The following is a 14,510-nucleotide window of genomic DNA, read 5'->3' on the forward strand; positions in this document are numbered from 1 at the left end:
TCAGCCATGTGTGTAATAGAAAACTGCATGGGCCCACAGTGGGGGGGGGGGGGGGTTTGGAGGCCAGCATGTCACCTGACTCCCCCTGCAGCCAGGAAGTGAAGTTTCTTCATTGTGCACAACAGCACCAAGACCCTTTCGGTAACACTTTACATTGAGTGTCTCTAATTACTGTGCATTTACACAGCAGTTAGTAAATACATGTGTACTTACACATCATTACAACGTTATTATGCATAGTTACAATGTACTTAATGTGTCAATGTTTTTGCACGCTCTGTAAGTACACACTTGTATCAGAAATAGGTTAGGGTTAGAGTAAGGGTTATATCGTGCAAACGATGTAACTGCATAATAGCTTTGTAATTATGTTGAATTCATTTCAATTTAGACTTAAAAGAATACAATATTTCAACCTGCCTATTGTCAACCTGAATAGAATTCCAGACATGAGGAGCACAACAGCAAGACAATTGTTAATGGAACAACTAAAGAGTTCTACATTTTCTGATCTCAAAAGACTGAACAGGAATATACAGAGTTACTAGCTCTTGGAGACGGGGCAGAAATTTTAAAAAGAACTTGGTAACTCACTGGTAACCAATGTAATAACTGAGCATCTGCTGGATTAGTGTGGGTTGGCCGCTTGGTTTGATTCAGTATTGTGTGGATTTGGGATTGTGTGAATAGCTGTTTTTTTTTTTAATTAAAATCCTAAATGTGCAGCGCAAGACTTTTTTCTCTTTGAATTTGGAAGGATTCATGACTTTGCACTATTGTGTGCTCTGACTGGAAATTGAATTTATTAAAATAAATTAACACAACACACTGTTGCATACCACTATAACGATAATAGTATATCTGACTTAGAAATAATATTCAGACCATGGCAAAAGAGTGTAAAAAATTAAGTTTTTAACCATAGCTAAGAACTACACAATTACTATGCAGAATGACATTTTATTATGGGTGGAAATGTCAGTACATTTGTAGATTTTGGTATCATATTGGATTTGAATTTCAGTGGGTAGATCCTTGCTGCAGTTACAACATTTAGCCACCTGGTGACACTGAGTGTCATGCAAAAAGAACATTCTAAATCGTACTTCTATATTTAGTAAGGTTCTTTAGCCCTCGGCCTCTATTTTCCCTATTGTTTTCAGGGCAGCGCAGTATAGAACAGCATCGCCCTCTCAGTTAGAATCTGTCTGTACCACTACAGTCTATCATTGAATCTTAGAACAATTTGAGCAACTTGCTTATATTTACAGTGTCAAGAGTGAAGAGGGGGAGAGAGGGTTGGTAGATCCAGGGCTTACTCGCCATGAAATGGGGTTATTATTGCATTAAAAGTCAAGCTCCTGAAGACTCAGCCGAACAGGAACCTTTTTCAATTTAATTGCAAAGATGTTGCATATTGATCAGAGGTGATGAGTCATTTATAATGCTCTGTATGCACAATACCCAACAAAAATAAATAATACATAAATAGAAAACAAAATAAAAGCAAATAATGTTTTTTATATTTCCCTGTAGCCCTGTGTGGAACAGTGGTTAGATTAAATTCAGTTTTCCTTAAATTGTTCTCATGTAGAACTGGAGAGAGAACAGCGGAGAAATAACCGCTATATTTTATTCTATGCAGCTATCACGCTGGCGTGACGAGGGTCGTTAAAACCAAGTCAGCTCTGGGAAAAATGATCGGCCTCAAAGTTTATTACAGGTTTCATGTCACTGCATGGATTTCAATTTTAAAACTGGTAATTTCTGAAAAAAAGATTGGTCTTACAACCTATACGCTCAGAGGCATTTCATCTTAATGATCCCATTTATATGCTGCTGAAACATGAGGAGAGCAGGCCTCCTTATTCTTCTATTGCTTTAGCAGCTCAGTTTCATTTGCCTTTTTTCAATGCAGCTAGGACACCTCTTTCCTCTACATTAGGAGTACCTACTGGGTGTGGGGACTATGGGATGCATATTATGGGAAAGTGGAGCAGATTAAGACGTTGCTTGGCATTTCATCTTCTTGACGTCATGTTTGAAGATACATTTACAGAAGGACAGAAACCTTGAGATCAGATCACTGAACGACACACTCGAGATGTTCCGAAAATGGAAAATCCGTCCATTTAAATCCTGTGCAGCACATGTCCTCTTGCGTTTTCAGGGTTCAACCCTTTCGAGTACTATTAGATATCCTCATCAATCTGTTAACTCCTTATTAAAGTCACAGCCCATCAGAAAACAACGGGACTAGTCTTTGCTATCCTTCAATGACTGAACTGTCATTGCTTTAAAATTCAGCACGGAAACCAGGATCAGAGAACACAATTGGAAATTAAGTGGAGACAGACGTAGGACAGGGTAGGAGGCATGGAATGGGCTATAGAGCTACCTTGTTGATGCTGAATCACTGAGATCCTTTAAGACCTGACTTGGCATGAGTCAGCTGCTACCAATTCCGAATCCTTTTAAAGCTAGCGTTTCACTAACCCTTTACAAGTCACACACATTAAGCTCGGCACAGTGGGTATTTGTTTCAAAATTCAATCACTGTTACCTCCTACACAGCATGAGTCTTAACACAGACAGGTGGTATGAAAGAGTATCTGTCATTCATGTGCTTTTATATAATTGGTTGTAGCTGGAGTATATGGTACATATGAGCTCTCTTGTTGTGTTTTTAACTTTGTGCAGAGCCCTGGGATGCCATGACGTCAAGGGTGCTATATAAACATAAATTTGTATTGTATTGTATTGTTAGGCTGTGATCGAGGAAAACGGTGACCCAATAAAGTGGCCAGGCACCGTTTTGCTTCCTTATCTGTAACAAAGCTTGCAGGATAATAATGCTGCAGGTAGACAGGTAGTATCAGGACCCTTCCTCTTTGGCTCACCGTCAAGCAGTTGTCAAGAGGAGGGGGAAGAGGCTTGCATCCATGTCGAGCAACGCATCTGTCCTGTTCCTCACAGTCCTGCTGCGTACCATCGGAAGGTGGATCTTTGAGCCTCTGACTGTGCAGCACTTCAAGGGGGTCCCCCTGTCCTCCGCGCTGCAGCCCTGGAGATGAAGCACTAGCGGAGCCTGTTTGAAGACCTCATTTCCAAAGCCCAGGGTCCTGTTTTCCTGGCAGCGCTACTCCTTCTTAATAGGAAGACCTACATGTTCAGCAAACAGATGGAGCCCTGTTCAATTAAGAGCCGATCCCGGTGGTGGCAATTTGCTGCATCCCTACAGGCGGCAGTCATTTGGCATGGCTTTCAACGTTCTTATTTTTCCCCTGCCGTTCCCATTTTCATTTCTATTCTCTTATCCTGCTAGCCTTTCATTTGCTTTTAGCCCACCTAATTATTTCTCAGCTTTAAAGTGATCTCCCTGGTGCGATCAAGGTGGCTGGACAATAGCAGCAATTACAGATTGATATTTACCCCTAGGTCATGTTTTCATACTTCCACATCTGATAAGATTTCTGCAAAGCAGGCGGTTCCACCAGTTAGCAAATGTGATGACCAAAGTGCCCTGTTTCTCTGCTTTGCTTCTAGAGCTGCAGCATTGCTTTGCAATTCTCAGAGGTTGCAAGTGATAGCAGGTGCATGTCTATTTTAATCATTCCAAATGTAGTGCTTTATTGTTTGTAAAAGTATATCACCAGTGACACCTTACAGGAAGTTTTAAATGGAGAGGTAATATAAATGGGATAGTGATGCAATATTCTAACATTAAAAGGATGGATTGAAGCAGAACCAAGGAATCAGAAGTCGTTTGTGTCTGATATTTTTGTCTGCTTAACAAAATGAGTAACTCACATCCAGGCATGAGCACCAGGAAAGCCCCTCTATTCTCTATGGGAATAGCAACACAGGGAATCTAGTTTAAACAGTGATTAACGCAGCCTTATGGTTTTGCTCCACATTTAGAAAACATTTTCTTGTCTGGTCAACTCAACCTCCAAAATATATGTTATTCAGAAGATAGCGAGCAATGTTGTTGATGCTGAATCATTGTGATCCTGCAAGACCTGACAATCGATCAGTCACTCATTCTGTAACCATACAATTACAGTATATATGCCATTATTTTTATTCCATTGCTGACAAGTGGTGAAAACTGCAAAAGGCACACCAATGAATTCAGGCATGAATATGCGATACGTATGTGAGAACACATCTCTTGTCTCCTCTCCTTCTGCACATCTGCCACCAACATGCACACCACACAAATGAAGTTAATAAAACCCCAATTAGGATCTCTAATGAAGCCCACTTCTATTAATAAAGGGTGCTGCAATGTTCATTTCAGGCAGGCAGCAGCACTCCAGTTACTGCAGCTTTGTAATTTCAATTCGTTCTCACAAACGTTACAGCTACAAAGCACCACATCTTGTTAAAAAAAAGGAGGCTTCTGGTTCATACAGAACACCACCTCGGTACAGTGATTACACCTGCCTGTTCATTTGCTACAACTTTCTCAGACTTGACAGAAATGCAGATTCATTTGTTCCGGTGTGATATACTCCAGCAAGGGAAACTGCTTAAAATACAGCATCTGTTTGCCGTGCAGAGCAATCTGGATTGTTCAGAAGTCAGAACCAATGCCCCAGTATGATGATAATACATTGATGACCGGGAAACTCAGGAATACTGTTTGTAATTCCTGGTAACCTGCGACAGGAATGGGATGTAAAATACCAATTCAAATCTCCTTAGCAAGAATGACTAAAATACCAGTAAGTATCTGTATTGTAACTTTAGTCTGTAACTGGATATTTAATTTAGAGAGCAGGGCACTCGTGTAGCAAAATATTGTAACTGGATTTAAAAAGTGGATACTAGGTTTAGAATACCTGCAGCTTACTGGAATCCATTCATTGAATCTTTCCGATTGTGAAAAATATACACACATGACACTAAAGGGTTAACCAGGGATGCTATATTGAGATGATTCTATAAGTATTCAGAGGGACATACTGTACTCTATTCAGCACTGCAGGCATCAGAGGCACACAGAACTTGTACAGACAGATTGTACATTACATTACGTTACCAGATACAAAAAAACATGATCACATCACCCTCCCCAAACCCCCCCCCCCCGGTCTTGCCCTGTAAAGTTTAGGATTGCTGTTGCGGAACTAGACTATTAAAGTACAAAAGATCAATGAACAAAATGAAAATACAAGGGCCAGAGTTACTTGCTGTTTTTCATGCATTGTCTTGCTGATAGCTAATTTTCCATTGAGCTGGACTTCCTTCCTCATCTGTTGATTTGAGCCTGGCTTTGTGATGTATTACATACAATATGCATTACTTGAAGGAATTATGAATGACCCTCCAGCACGAACTGATGCATTTTCTAATAGGAACGAGCGTTTGCAATGCACATTTCTGGAAACCTCAAGAGACTCTCTGTCGTTATGATCATTAACGATGGATTAACTTTTGCTGACTGATTATAACGTGTCAACTATAGGGAAAAGCTGTGTTTGTTTTTGTAATTAGGCTATTTCGGGTTGCATTAATTTGTTTGTGATTCTTATATAGCACAGTGGGAATAATATCACTCACATGTTAAGACTGTGACGTCCTATTGAAGTTTATCTTTTTTTGAGGGTCATCTTCCTGAGTGAACTTTGATGTATATGATACATCAATGGAAGCTGCATTCCCCATGGATCTTTGTGGATCAGTCCCCTTAGGGATACACAGTACTCTAGTTACACCACTTTCAGCTTCTCAGTGGCTTTGTTTTCAGCTCCGTCCATCTGGGGGGGAGGGGGGATAAAACTATGAGTTATTGAATGATTACTCATTTTAAAAATTACAACACCTGACAGGGTGATCCTAGTACACATCAAGGTTAGGCAGCCACTGATGCGTTATCTTCACAAATACAACAATCAATCATTAAGTTTGTGATGACAATCCTCTGACTTGCATTTTAGAATGATGTAGACTGAGTAGTCTTAAGAATAAAACAATAGATTGGGTGCCGAAAGGCAGGGCTTCAGATGTGTGATAGAATGTTCCTTGGAATTGTTTTTTTTTTTTAAGTATGTTGGTGAAGTAAGCCTTTCCATATTCCTGCATGGCTTTGTTCTGAGCAAGGTCAGATAAAGAACTTCTTAGCTAAGAAACCTTGTATTTCTGTATAGAGGTGTACATTGTGGTAAGGGTGGGAAGACCAATGCATCTGATTTAAATAGTCTGATTAAAAAATACAAAGAAGCTTGTAAAAGAATCAATTCTATTCCTCACAGACACTGGCATTACTCTGAAAAGGTCAGCGATATGTCTTAGGCTGGCTGAACTGTTCCATGTGTTAATAGATATCCAGTCAGTTAAATTATCTTTGTATGTAAATAGAAAAAATGCCTACAGCTGTCTGGTTTTTTCAAGCACATTTAAAATGATAAGCTTCAGTGGCTGCCCAACAGTAGTCTGGTTTAAAGGGATCATACATGTTCCACAATATAACAGCCAAGTGATAAAAGCTGACATTTGTATGCATTATTATGTATTTCATTGTAAAATGAATGCAATATTACATGCTTACAACTGCATACACCACTTGGCAGTTTACCTTCTTTTTTTGATAAGGAGCATTTAGACAGCAGACACAGAAGATAGATTAATAAACAAGGTAATTAGCAGGAGCTCGGCTGCATGGCAGTTCTAATTGTTGAGTCTTTATTGCAGTGCATGCTGCCCTGGCAGCGCCTGGCAAAAATGAAACAGAATGAACTCTTTATCACATCCATGGTACGAATGTTAATGGACCACTCTAACTATCCCTTGTGAGTGAAATATAATGAAAGTGTTTTCAGACTCATTATTTTTATTTGGTGCTTCTGAATTTAGGTGAAAAATAAGGAACAACGGCCCAGCCACAAGCCTTCCCTCATATAGCACCTCTAGAGACACTTGTTCTTAACCCCCCCCCCCATTCAGTACTGGGCCTGTCTCAAGCAGAACCAGTTGTGTGGTGGTTCTGTGATGTGAAGCATTTGATGCTAACCCACTATCAACTGGACCCTGATTACTTTTCATAAAACTTTATCAGTCTGCAAAATACCTGCCACCAAAAATGAGCTAATTAGCTTTAAAGAAAAAGGTTTTTTTTCAGACTCTCCCCACACTGATAATCACCCGTGATCTGCTTCCGCCAACCATGCAGTAAATAGTCAGCTTTGAATTCACAACACCAGCGATACCACCAGGGTTTTTCACTTCACTTTTCAAGCGCATTCCTATTTTTACCCACTGAAGTCTCAGCTAAACTCTCTAGCTAAGCTCTTAACGCTCTCAGTATGTGTGTCTGCGAGTGCCATGCTCCTGTAGGACTGGCCCCAGGGGCCTCCACAGCACACACACACACTAATGCTACAGAGAGCCTGCTCCACACAAGCACTTGTTTGCTCTGCTCATCATCTGTAAGATTAAAGTCCTTAATCTGTGCCGTTCCCATGCTGACGGCCTGAGTAGGATCATTAGGGCTTTACAGGGGTTTTCACTCTATAGGGCAAACCTATATGCAGCAGCTGCATTAACACTTATGGCAACTGCAAGAATTAGCAACTATGGGTTTCATTATCATGATCATTTGCTCTTCCTTTCCACCGGCAACCCCAGGGGTTTACAACAAGGGCTATAACAGGAGCGTCCTACTTACCTTGGCAAGAGTCTGCAAATCTACTGTCTCCATCATAGTTAAACATCGTTATTCTGCACCTCACAGATCATCGGAAGTAGGGCGTTCAGCCAGAGAGTTTGAACAGTACCACTGCTTTCACAGAGCTTTTATAAAGCAGACAACTGCCTTTGTTCGTGGGCGAGTTCTTCGATGCTGACTTTTGATAGTTAATTTTTAACTAGTGTACTAAAACATTACCAATATTATACATGTTGTGTTAATAGTTAATATATATTAACCTATTTAACCAATAAAACCTGATATAATTTGCTGAACAGTGCTACATTTCTTACAGCTGATAATCCCAAGGCACGTTGCTGATGTTTTAGCTGGCCTCTGGTTTATACACAGGTTACCTAACTGTTAACAAACAAATGCAAACCATTTCTTAACATGTTAGTAAGTTAGTTATTAACCGTCTATTAACCAAAGTGATCCTTAAAAAGTGTTCTGACTCATGCAATAAAGAACTGTTTTGAACTGTGTTGTCAAAACTAACACAATCAGGAAACTTTCAATATAACAATAGCACAAATACAATCCAGATTAACCCTCTCCTGTTGCTCTAAAAACATATAGTCCTATTTAATAACACCCTAGTAAAAATAGCAAAACAAATTTCCCCTCTCAAATATTATATATAAAGCACCCTACATGCATTGAAACAAAGTGACGTTTGTTCACAAGCGATTTTTAAAATGTCTTTTTTAATTCTTAAATGGGTCACAGCTCAAGCCTTTCTGTTTCATCAAGAGACAGGAGAGGGCATGTCCTCACTGTCCAAACTATTTTTAAATAACCGTTCTCCATATCTCATTATTATTAGACTTACCATGGGCTTTTGATATACCCGGATGTCTGCTAAATTGCCAAGCTAAGACTTCTGTGATATATATATTTAAAAGGATCAGCGTGAACAAGATAGCCTGATTGACTGATTCGTCTGATGAGATTGCCCTAACTGTAATGCTTATCGCTAACCATAGGTGACCGCAGGATCCTGGACTTCCACTCACATACATGAATGTTAACTCTATCTGGATTCCTTGATCTCCTTGGATCTTCTACCTTATTATACAACTGACTGTTAATTGCATGCTGACTACTGTTGCTGGTAACAATAACGCAATCAGGAAACTGATGCCTTTGTTCACTTTTCCATGAAAAGGTTATTGGTATGTAATACCTACAACACAGACATTTCAGTCAGGCATGCCTGCTTACTTTACAGCGTTGATGTCACTGACTAAGCCAAAAGCAAGCGTCAGCAGAGAGCTGTCAAAACACAACGCCTGGAAGGGGTGAATGTGCTGTTTTGAAGCCTCTCACGCTTTTGCCAGATGAAATCATTGTTATACCCCTTGAAGCGTTCCTTATCTTTTATCTTGACAAGAATGGTGTGAATTGTTTGATTCGTTTCCGTACAGCAAAGATTCAGAAATTAATAGCAGTATCTTTGCCACCTGCAGCTTCTAAAAGTGTTACTTATGCTGTTACCGCAACATACTGATGATGCAAATGCCCATGAGATGGTTTTAGCGTCTTGCTTCAGTCAACTTAGAGCAGTTTAGCAGATGTCAAAAGACTCAATCTTTGCATCAAAAGCGCCCTTGCAAATGTCACTAAAAGTGTTCAGTAGGGAATAGTTTGCATGAGAGTTTCCTGGACATGTCTTCCTGTGAATGGAGATTCTGTTCAATACCCCCATACTGCAAAGAAATACCATGGATCTGGTTTGGCCCTCTGTCTTACAGACTAATGATAATAACTGAACTACAAATACCTTTCAGAGTTAAGAGAAACAGCCTTGAATCAGCACAAAAAAACTATAGATAAGATAGATAAAAATTATTATAAATCTTCTTCTATCAAGTTGTAACCAGAATGGCCATTAGCCACTGTTTAGGGATTGTCCTAGTACTAGGATTTATAACCGGTGTCGAAACAGAGTAAATGAAGAGGTCAATGTCAACTGGCACCTTTCAATAAACCTTAGTCCCCTTTCATTAATAAAAAAGTGCCAGAGATTTACAAAGAGACCTATTTCTGTGCACAGCTTCAAACGAGCAGTAAAGATTGATGAACTTAATCACTGTTTTCCACTCAGGCTGCCACCTCTAGGCCTCACTAGGCCTTGAGGCCTTGGCTGCTCGATGTGCACATCTGTTTGCTTTCACAAGTGACTCGTTTCTTTTGTGAGGTGTGGGTGTGTGTCTGTGTTGAGAGGAGGAACCTACCTCAGCAGGAGTTTGTGTCCTTCAGGAACAGCTTTCTGTTGTCTGTTTCTGCACAGGTTATGGATTTGACTTTGCGAGAAAGTCTGCAGTCTGTAAGACAAATAAACCCTGGGAGAATACTCTTGTCTGAGACACGTTGACACGTTGTAATAAAGAATATCTTACTCAAGTATTATAACAGAGATAAGCCTCAAGGGTGTCCAAACCTGACACTTCCCAGAAATCACTTGACGAGCAGCACTGGTTGATAATGTAAGACCCCGGAGCATCCATCACTATAAAACATTTAATGCTGCTAAATCTAGAAATACTAAAATAAACTTCATACATTATGCGACAAATATTAGTCTAGAAGTGGTTTACAATGTCTTCAATGCTGAAATGAGTTTTGGTTCCTGTACTTACATTCAGGGGTTAATTTGTACACAAAACAATTTTTTTTTTTTTTTGTTGCAGTAAGGAATTCTATATACATAACATGTACAATGCAAAATGCTTTCCTGTTCATTAATGGAATGACAAACGTCTACTGTAATGATATGCTTCAGGATGTAATATCTAGGAATAAGAAAGTGACGAAAATGATGAAAGTTTTATTACAACTGCTTTTAACAGCAACAGTGTTGGCGATCCTGCTCATCAGATTAGTGGTATTGTTCAAACCTGAAGATTATGATAAAACACGGCTAGGCAATGGCTGGCATGCTGCTACTGACATCATCAATAAGGCACGAAACCTCGATCCACAAGCAGATGACAACTTGAAGCACATGTGGAAGATACTGTAAATCAAGGTCAGTACATTAGGTCTAGAAACGAAAATGCTATCACTCTTCCTTAATGACAAAATCCGGAACCTTTTTGTTTGCAAATTAACCCCTGCTTTGTTCAAGTGGTAAGGTGGATTTCACTAGCAAGCAGAAGATTAAAGAAGTCACTGTACCAGACTGCTAACGTTTAAAAAACAAGTCAAGGGATTTTATGTTTTTCCCTCTTTTTCTCCACACAAGGAGCTTGTTTGACAGGAGAGCTTGCTCAGTGCGTAGTCATCCCCATTGTTATCTCATTATCACAATATAAACGTGTGGCATCCTACTGTGCCTGGCTTTGATCCCTGCCGCTGCATGTGTCTTAGAAGAAGAAATTAACATGTACAAAATATGACAATCCAAACGTCCTGTTTTACTGTAAGCATTGCCTTGTGCATGAAAAAAACAAAAAAACATTTAGATTTATATTTGCATGTCATTTAAAATTGTTAATAAGATATGCATTACCATCTTATCTCTTTGTAAATGTATTTTTTTTTTAAATGTTGGAGTACCCAAATATACAGCTTTAGTGAGATTAATTATCAATTATGCTCCATCACTGTAACACATGCCAGCCCTGCACAAGGCTGTAATCTGGCTGTAATCACTGTTGATTTTGCCTCCCTAAATGGCAGGAGTACAAGAACCAGCGCTGACCTGTGGAATCCCCAGAAAAGATTTATAGGTGTGAACCTCCACCCTGACTGTAAGACTCACTCTGTATACCAACACACCAGGAGAGCCACTCTCGCTACCAGGACCTTTTTTTATCTCGCCCGAGTGATTATAGAAAGCTTCACTCTCTGACGGTTAAGCGGCATAAAATCCTCCATCATTTCTTTTTGAAACAAAATGAGCCAGAGCAAATCTTGTTTATAAAAAGACGACTTATCCTATTGAACCCGACAGCTCTGATCTGTATCAATATTTCACTGAGCAAATTGAAGGCCCCAATGTTGGGTTATTAAAAGTGATTTAAAAGGTTCTTCTCATTTTATGTTAATAGCATCCCATCAGCAAGAACATGGGTGTGTGCACTCCTTTGGTAAATTAGACATTACTTAGAGGAGGTGAGGAAATAAGTTCTATTTTTGTGAAAGTATACCGATAAATACATATGTATTGATCTGAACTAAAAGGTGACTAAAACAAATATGCAATTACTCTCAGGTGGACATAATGCTTTAAGAAGACAGCAATGAAATATGTTTTATGACACAAATAGGGTTGAAAAGTGTTGACAAGAATCTATCTTGCAAATGACACTGGGTTGCTCATCAGCTTGATCCAAGGAAAGTACATCTCAGAATACAACTGTTTAAATGTAAGTTTATTTTCTATACATTGCACTTGTTATTTAAACAGAACACTCAGAGAACATTCCTGGAATGCTATGGTGGTTATTTTTTCCTCAGTCACGGAATACCTACAGTACTCCATGAACGCTCAATGGTGTGTTTATGTGTTCCCTAATTCATATATAACAAAAAATCCCTCAGGAGGAAAACACAGATCTGAATGGCTCCACTGCAGACCTATAACCTGGATTTGAACCTGCGATCTCCAGTCTATAGGGAGCATCCAGCACTCCATGTGGAGCACCTTTACTGGATGCGCCACTCAAGAGCCCAAAACTTATCTATAAGTGGGTCAGCTGGAGTTGGAGAGCAACATTGTCTGGTTTTCATACTACATTAGAGATCGGCAGCATTCCACAGGGGAGCCATTGCTGTCCTCATTTCCAAAGCAGGGCGCAGTGGAGACTCACTATTCTAGCAAATGAACCCCAACACACTCTTAAAAGAGTGCATTAAGGTTCGAAGTCTCTCACGGAGGATTGTGGCAGGAGAGAAAGCAGGTTTGCATTCCCGTTTGTAAACAGCCCCAGACCCCTAATTTACGACTCCTTATTTCTTTGTCTTTCTTTCTATAATTAAACAATTTATCATTGTGCCTGGCTTTGGCATGCATTCATCAGTTCCCAAAGAGAACTGAGCACTTCTTTGTCAATCATGATCGTTTCTTGTCTTCTAGATCTCCCTGGCCAGTGTACATGAGCATTTTGTAAGGTAATTATTGGATAAAGGTATACCAACGATAGGCAGACTTTAGGAAATGAAAATGTACATTTACTCGTCACCTAGATTAAAAAAATAAATAAAATAACAGTAATTGCTGTGTATGAGACATGAAACTATACTGGAAGCTAAATAATTTAAGATTGTTTTTAAGTGCACTGTGGCAATTTCAAAATCTTTATGGGAGGTCTACATTGACTGAAGGTGATATTGTAATTAAAATACCTGAATATATGGGCTGTAATAATAACAGGAATTGTTCTGGAAGAAATTCCCAAACAAGCGCTGTAGACACAAATATTTAAAAAAATGGTACTTAACATAGGACTTAATGGGAAAAAAAGTTACTTTAATGTATGAATTTATTATTACAAGGGATCTATAAACATGTTAAATATTACAGTAGATGGTTTTTAGTAATATATTACCACAATGCAGTGTTATAACATGTGTGACTAATAACTACTAGCTTATAGATGTTTTAGAAATGGATCAACCAAAGTAGGACCACCAAAGCAGCCCCTACTTTTAAAGACTGAATACTGAATTCAGTTAAAGACTGAATCATTACACAATGACTGGCACATTAACATAGTCCACATAACTATGAACAATTCTTCTATTCTGATTTTTAAATAAAAGCTCCTTTTTAAAACTTCCCATGAACCCATACGTTTAGACAGTTATTACACTTCTATCTGCTGCCTGTTTAAATGTAAAGACCTGGAAGAAGCGATTGTATCTTTATTTAGTTCAGGGCACTTAATGAAGTTGTCTCTGTTAATGACACTAAAACTCCCGTCGCTCGACACTTACTGCAGTCCTTATTATCGTCCTTCCATTTCATGCACGTCAGGAGGAAAATTGGATTCCAGTAATGATCAAATTAATTTGCTTTCATCTCTCTCCCTCTCATTCTTATCTGATACAGGAGAAATGAAAACGATTTTTTCTTCATATTTCCATTCTAACAATTGTTTTTTTTTTTTAATCGTTCTGTAAGTTTCTATTGATATTCATGTTTTTTTTAAACTTTCTTCGAAATGAATGTCTTTAGAATTAAGAACGAGAGATGTGTAGTACGTCCTCTTCTTTGATGGCAGGGCCTTTAGTTTGCGTGTTTGGGAAGCGTTTTTTTTTCTAGCTGTAGGTGCTTTCCATCGTGGAAAGTGTCGCTCACGTCATTAATTCAGGAGCCAAACAGGCATACTGCTTCCAATGCATGCAGCAATAGGAGGTTATTAAGGACACCAGAACAACAAGCTTTTGAAAGATGTAGAAACTGAATGATTATGAGGGAAAAATTGTATCATTGAAGGCTAACCCAAGTACAATTTAATTCCCTTAAATCATTAACCATGCCTCCCTATCATGAAGTCAACCTCAAGTGCTTCCAGTAGAAGTAACAAGCTTGGTCAGCTTTCTTGTTCTTTGGACACCCCCTCAATACAACTTAAACAACCTTTAATTGGGCAGGACATATGGACATCTTACCTTGAGGGTAGCTTCTTTTTTATATTGCATCCAATAATCTATAGAACCATCACATCCCCATGGCAACCTATTGGTAAAGTACGCATGACTCAGTCAGGTAGCTCATCTAGTTAATAATAAATTAATAAAATAAAAGCCTACTTTGTGACACAAATGGTAGATTTGATTTCCAACATACACTGGGTCGATCTCCAGG

Source organism: Polyodon spathula, chromosome 16 (genome assembly GCF_017654505.1).
Source record: "Polyodon spathula isolate WHYD16114869_AA chromosome 16, ASM1765450v1, whole genome shotgun sequence".
NCBI lineage: Eukaryota > Metazoa > Chordata > Actinopteri > Acipenseriformes > Polyodontidae > Polyodon > Polyodon spathula.